The following is a 5,834-nucleotide window of genomic DNA, read 5'->3' as shown; positions in this document are numbered from 1 at the left end:
CAATACTGAATCTGAGACACACAATCGTATTGTGCTCTTTGCCTTCTGATCCAACTTTGCCCAGTCTTCAGCTGAAATTGTTGTTGGTTTAGTAGCCAGATCTACTGTGATCCATTGATCTTTATCTGCCAGCAGATCCTCCATCTTTAGTTTCCACAACTCAAAACTCTGACATTTAAATTTCTTGATCTCTACCTTTCCACTACTAGCCATCTTCTTTCACCACAAGAATCGATACTGTAGATCTTCCTCTGAACAAGGTCTGCCACAGGCTCGAGAAAAACCCTTCAGCAACAAAGGCATCCCTTTGAAGCCAAAACAACTCTGATACCAAATGTAGGTTTTAACCCCGTACAGAAATTACCTGCATAAGGATTCTAAAAACAAAAACTAAACAATGCTAAGAGCATTAAACATAAAATAGATCTACACATAGATTTTCCCCTCGATCCCAAAATCAAGACTACTAGATTAATTTTTCATTATATTCCTTTCAATCTTACAATACATATATATACATGTTGAAGCATCCATAAACCCCAATCCATTAACCCTGGATTAGAACATAACCATGTGCGAAATCCATGCAAAAAACCATAGGTAGGTCTGCCCACCTAATATAGGGTCCAAAAAAGCTTTCCTGGGGCACTACCCTGGACCCCATGCAGGGGGGTAGCCGTCCCCCCTGCGCAACATACAAGGGATGCTGCTACCCCCCCCCCCCCCCACCGCACGTGGGGTAGCCATGGAAAGAATATAACACAACCTAACAGAGTATACATAGGTTCTATGAAGCAAAGTCGTGTACACACTCATGTTTGGTGAAGAAAAGTAGAGTATATGCAGGTTCTGTAAAAAAAAATTGTGTACACACGCGGATATGAAGAAGAAAAAGCACGTACATATTCTGCTCCATGGTATTCCAAATACCAAGGATCCTTACCATGGTATTAAGCCCAGCAACAGATATTTGATCCTATCCAAGAATACCACTGGCATTAGTATGGTTTTGACCTATGGTATTGTCTAAGGGCTAAGCTATATAAGGAGATGAAGATCAAAGTGTTTGGCGTGTGCAAGAGATGAATATTTTATGAATAGTTAGATCTGAAGCAAATATGCATGTAATGGATAATGATTTTCTTGATCTAAAACTAAGTATGCACTTGAGAATTTGATCATGGATTAGATCCAATAGATTTGAAATGATAGTTTTGATTATGGGTTGATTTTATCAATGATGATAGTGTCTTGACGTGTGATTTTTCTGTGTATGTCGAGATCTAGGTATGTCTGAAATTATGTGATGCAGCGAAGGTTTGTGCCAGTAATTGCAGGTTTGTATTCGGGTTTGATAACCTGAAAGGCATATACACACGCGGGTTTAACACAGCTAAGGCACGTATATATTCAGATCTATACGTAGGTTTGATTCTAGAGAAGCGCGTATACACGCGGAAATGTTTTGAGAAAAGCACATATATAAGCTATGGTTTTGCTGAAAAAGATGTCTGATCAGTTTAATCAATCTTGTTTTGTTTATGTTATCTGTCAATGAAGTCTTACTTGATGATATGGGCTTAATAGTGACGTTTTTCTTGAGAATTGATTGATTGAAGAACGATGAAGCTACTAGTTGTTTATGATTGAAGATCAGTAATGGTTTTGTGATTATTTCATAATGATGCAGTTGATCTATGTATGATTTAGTGTTTATTTCAGAGTGACAGTGGTTTAGTTTCAGGGTTGAATGTTTTGAGATCTGTACGTGGGTATGCATCAAGTAAGTCATGTATACACGCGTATTTGCTACAACAAAGTAGCATATATATTCTGATAATTTATTGATCGGGGCTTTCAGTTGATTCAATAAGTTAATACAGTGTTTGGGCTCAGTATTAGTACTCTGGTTACAGTGATCTAATTATTCTGGTTGTTTGAGAATAAGTTGATTGAGTTGGGTTTCAGTTGATTCAGTGACTAGTTGATTTAGTTGGGTCAGAGATTGGTTGTTTTGGTTGATTCAATGATTGTGTTGCAGTGATTAGTTTTCAATTTTGATATTTGGTATTGGGCTTAAATGTTGGTAGTGTGTCCAGTCTGAAAATTTGATGAAACGTGGCCTACAGTTGTGATGTTTTGTAGCAAGTGGATCCAGTATGAAAATTCATGAAACATGGTCCACAAAGTTGTTGAGGGTTGGAGCCTTCAATGAGGGAGTTGAAGCTTCCTTCCAATGGTAGCTAGTAAATCTAATCAGGGGGTTGGAGCTCCCTTCTGGTGGGTGTCGGTAAACAAGATCAGTGGGTTGCAGCTCCCTTCTAGTGGGTGCTAGAGAACGAGAGAAGGTTGTAGCCTTCTCCAGGTGGGTGCCTACGTGCTGGTATGATTATGCACCAGTACAAGATTGTACGAATTTTTTCTTTATAATAAAAAAAAGACAAAGACGACAACAGTGGTGGTTTTTTTCCACATTGGATTTCCACCTAAAAATCTTGGTGTTCATGTGTGTTGATGTGTTGCTTATGTGTGATGATTTATTTTGTTCTTACTGCACATAGTTTTTGTTTAATTAATGTTTAATGAGGTACTGATACACTGGCTCAAGTTAACAGATGATGAATTAACTGAAACATAAGTTTATTGGATATACGCTAGTTGTCTGCATAGCAATCGCGTACATATGCTGGTTCCCTTCAATAAAGTCGCGTACATAAATATGGATATGAAATTGAAAAGTTGAATGATTTGAAAATACTGATTCACCCCCCCCCCCTCCTCTCAGCATTTTTCCCAACATTGACATGGATTGTACATTGCATAGGCACAGTCTTGATGGAATGGTCTATGCTTGTCAAGGCTTGTGTAAAAGAATGTGCTCATGAACTTATTGCGGACTGAGCATGTGTGAGCAAGTGATTTCAACACTTCAGATCCAAAAAGGGAGCTCAAAAGCATTAGCTAGCCAAGAAGTGACTATTGAACAATCGATTGTACGATCCACAATAGGCTCCAAAATTTGAGTGTATGCAAAATTTTGGAGGGTGTTTGTTGCAGTGACAACACTTGGCAACTCATTGATAGAGTTCCACCTTCTATGCCTTCGTCAATTATTTTTTTGTAGGCTCTAGTTCTTTAGGAAGTATTGATTCATTTTTCATATTGCCATGGCTTCCCCACTTACCCCTTGCATAAACATAGTCCCTTTCATTACTTTACTCGGTTAAACACTTCAACGATCACACAATGTTTTGAATCAGGATCACATAATGAAGTTCACAAGATTTATATTTTTAGAGTGTATTTTTTCATCTCTTGTGTTGCTCCACTGCCAATAGGCCTAAACAGTACCCGGACAGAGTCACTACAGGAACACAAACCTTGATCTGCTGCCAGCGAGTTTGAAAATACCCTAGAGGAGTTGCTTTCTTCACCTCTTTGCGTAGGAATCCTCTCTTATTTCACCTTTATTTATTTATGTAAAGGATTGTGTATCGACACTTATTTATTTATGGGTGGAAGAGGGATCCCTACTTATTGAGAGCAGTAGAGGTTTTCCCTTCAGAGAAGAATATATAAGACCTCTGATATTAGTTTGCTCGTTTATATTCCCCCTTTGTCCTTCTCTACTTGATTGGATCAGCTTGAAAACATCAAAACATAAAAACCTGAGTGCAGGCAATGGGTTTCCAGAATAGATATGGGGGTCATGGTTTGACATAAAGAATTCTTAGCACAAGGATCATATTTTCCGTCAGAACATCATCGACCAAAATATGTAACCAAGACAAGGAAGAAGGATAGAGATTTAACCAAATGTTGCGGTGTTACAATGTCATTTTCTATTTTGCCATTCCCTTCTAAGCCAACAAAGCATATTCATGCAAGGTATTATTAATGGAACAAAAGGAAAATACACAGCACAACAAGAAATAAAAACAAAAGCACAAGCAAAAGAATCTAAACCAAAGGATAATGCAAGAGAATAGTAAGAAAATACAAGAGAGACTAAAGAGAATAAGCATGGGATGAATGCAAGAGAGGGAAAACTAGAATGCAGCTAGTCCTACTCCTAACCTAACAATTAAAAGGTCGTGGTCATGTATAATGAAATTATTAGTGAAGCCACCGTAGTTGTTACCAACCTACATCCACAAAGATACGAACAATTAAAATAGATATAAAGTAATGTGCAACAGAAAAAGATAAAAACTTGAATAACTTGCATAAAAATTTGAAGGTCTTACATGTGGGCAGAAAGATAGGCCATAGCCTCTATTTCTATCTAGTTTACATTCTTTCCCTTTCGACGAGAACCATCATTTGAAAAACCTTGGAAAGTTCTCGCGATGTGTCTCCATTTGCACCGAGCCCCTTAGCAAGCGTGAGCAAAGGGTGAAACTTGTTACTTGTGATGGAGCTTGCGAGGTAAGATTGTTCCAACCATTCAACGATTGGATCATAAAATTCATGATGATCCTCTTGAAAACCATGAAATATTTGAAAAGATTAATTTTCAATTAGAGGTAGGGGATTACGATGGGAATCTTGTGAGGGAAAATAGATCTGATCATATTCAACAGTCATGTCGAGACATTGAGGACCTGACATAACCGTCAGCGAAGACTGAAGTGCCTCAACTACTTGACAAGTCTCCAGATAGTGAAATGTTGAACCAAAAAGATCAAAGGATGTAAAACAACTGTCATTGGATGTGCTGATGGGAAAATGATAAAATGAATGACAGTCATCAGAAACAGAATAATGATAAGATGGGATGATTAAAGCATTAAATTCTCAATTTGTAATAAACGAAGATAAATCAATTTGAACAGTTTCGCAAATGTTCTAAATAATTGAATCATCTTCCTCGCATAATGAATGTGACAAACTATTTCTTTGTAACTGGTAACACACTACACTAGCATCGTAATTATTGAAAGAAGTGAAAAGGAATGTTAGTAGAGAAAACACATGAAGCCAGTCAAGATGTAGTGAACAAAGAAGAATTTGATTCGCACGATAACTCATGCATTCATTATCACTCAAGAGGATTTCAGATGTGATGAAGGGAAATATTTGCAATATAACATTTGCAAGAAGAACCAGGAGCTGACTATTAAGGAATGAATTCGATAAGCGTGACTCCTTCGACCAAAGATATTCCTTGGAATGATTAAATTCGCAATTCCATGGTTTTATGAGAGATACACATTCCAAACCTGAGTTTGATTGAGATATTTGCATGAAGATGAATGAATTGAAAAAAAATCTTGAAAGATCACATCTAGAAGACAAAACATTTTTCAAAAGGAAATTTTTGTCGAGTGAAATCATGCAAAGAGAAGGATTGTGCGGGAGAAACCATATTTGACTTTGTTTGGGGGGCTTACCAGAGTCATGAGATACTTACATAACCATCAACAGAATTTTAAGTGCCTTGACAACTTGGCTTGTCCTAAAAATTTCCAAGATTGTAAAATCACATTTTGAAGATTGAACCAGATCATGCATGGTTTGAGGATATCTGCTACCACTGGTTTCAATAAAGCCAATGCTCATCGGATGGAAACCATCCCTGTCACTGATTTTACTGGATTTTGTAAATTCAACAACCAGATTACTCAAGTCGAAAGCTTCTTCTGATTGAAAATTCGAAGATGAATGAATCGGGGAAACTTCATGAGCAAGTTGATTTGAAGAGTTGTCTCGATGCAAGAGAAGAGACGATGAGGGATGGAAAGAGTACTCAATGATTCGATTTTTTTCAATTGCATCATGGATAATCTCACTACCTTGTGTCAATTGTGAAGATAAATCATTGGATGAAGAAA

This window comes from Pinus tabuliformis, chromosome 3_1 (genome assembly GCF_031772625.1).
Source record: "Pinus tabuliformis cultivar Carrire ecotype Pingquan chromosome 3_1, CPIR1, whole genome shotgun sequence".
Classification (NCBI taxonomy): domain Eukaryota; kingdom Viridiplantae; phylum Streptophyta; class Pinopsida; order Pinales; family Pinaceae; genus Pinus; species Pinus tabuliformis.
This window is presented reverse-complemented; position numbering follows the sequence as displayed.